The 1712-nt window shown below is 36.2% G+C and overlaps 1 non-coding gene across 1 annotated transcript; it reads right to left on the bottom strand.

Annotated features, from left to right (window-relative positions):
• Window positions 1-1304: 1304 nt before the first annotated feature.
• On the bottom strand, window positions 1305-1411 carry LOC121228664 (small nucleolar RNA R71). Its single transcript, XR_005926239.1, has one exon. It is a non-coding gene; the product is annotated as a small nucleolar RNA R71 (small nucleolar RNA).
• Window positions 1412-1712: the final 301 nt, after the last annotated feature.

Consider the following 1712-nt stretch of genomic DNA (forward strand, 5'->3'; position numbering starts at 1 on the left):
TCCCAGGATACCGATTCAAGATAAGCTCTTATTCAGAGGAGGAATAGACCCTGTTTAAGAGTACATTTGTCATAATTAAGCGGAGTTGATTGTGCGCCTAGACATAGGGTGACAAGATTTTGTCGGATTAGGATGAAACCTAATAAGGGGATCCATAGATCGAGTTAATGCAACCCTAGAGTGTTAATTAGAGAAAAGTCTCAGTTATTCAATCTAGGGATTAGACGTTATTAGTCTTGAATAGGGATAATAACATAACTTAGGGATCTCTACGGAACAAGTTAAATGAATAATCGTCCGATTCGGAGCCAGAATAACAAGTATAGTCTAGGTGGATTTTTCCTTAGGTATTGTCTTCATTCAATCGATTTTTCCAAAAGTGATTGCCCAATTCCATTCTCTGTGCGTTCTTAGTTTAGATAATTAGTTAGTTAAAACAAAAACCTCTTTATTCTTAGGCTAGATAATAAAAAGACAGTCATTACTAGTACTTTTAGTTTCTTTGGGTTCGACAATCCGGTCTTGCTAAAACTATACTACTGTTCGATAGGTGCAGTTGCCTACATCGCCATAATAGTTAGTTCAAGAACGAGTAATTATAAATATTTAAAACCTATCATGAAATCACACGATCAAGTTTTTCTGGCGCCGTTGCCGGGGAACTGAAATATTAGGAACACTCAATTTTTATTACTTTAGCCATTTATTTTTTCGTGTACTTTAATTTATTATTATTATTTATTAATTTACTTTTTCCTTCTCTTGGCAGGTTTTTATAGTTTATGACTAGAAGAAATCTGTCAGGACCATTAAGACAAAGCTCAAGATACACAGAGAACAAGCAAGAAGACGATACTCAAACCCCAACCGAAGAGATGGCTGAAAACCAAGGCAATCAGCTACCTCCTACAATTGCGGTTAATCAAAATCCTGCTCGACGTACTATGTATGATTATGCTAAACCTTCTTTAACAGGAACTGAATCGAGCATAGTTAGACCTGCTGTAGCTGCAAATACTTTTGAATTAAAACCAAACACTATTCAAATGATACAGCAATTTGTTCAGTTTGATGGTTTGCAGGATGAGGATCGCAACGTTCATTTAGCCAACTTCTTAGAACTATATGATACATTTAAAATTAATGGTGTCTCTGATGATGCCATTCATCTTCGATTATTCCCTTTTTCATTGAGGAACAAAGCTAAATAGTGGTTGAACTTGTTACCACGAGGGTCAATTACTACTTGGGAATAAATGACCGAAAAATTTTTACTAAAATAATTTTCGCCGGCTAAAACTGCTAAATTATGTAATGATATCTCTTCTTTTGTGCAGATGGATTTAGAAACACCTTACGATGCATGGGAGAGATACAAGGACCTTTTGAGAAGGTGGCCTCACCATGGGTTATCACTTTGGCTACAGGTTCAAACGTTCCATAATGACCTGAATCTTTCGACTCAAAAAATGGTTGATGCAGCTGCTGGCGGAACCATCAATAATAAAACACCTGAAGATGCCTATGAGTTTATAGAGGAAATGTCACTGAAAAACTATCAGTGGCAAGTCATAAGGACAAAGCCAACAAAAATAGTCGACGGTTATAATGTCGATTCGGTCACCATGCTATATAATCAGGTAGAACTCTTAAATAAAAAGATTGATGATGGTTTTCTTAGTTCTTAACAGGTTCACCCAGTAATGCAGTGT

Source organism: Gossypium hirsutum, chromosome A04, assembly GCF_007990345.1.
Source record: "Gossypium hirsutum isolate 1008001.06 chromosome A04, Gossypium_hirsutum_v2.1, whole genome shotgun sequence".
NCBI classification, from domain to species: Eukaryota; Viridiplantae; Streptophyta; class Magnoliopsida; order Malvales; family Malvaceae; genus Gossypium; species Gossypium hirsutum.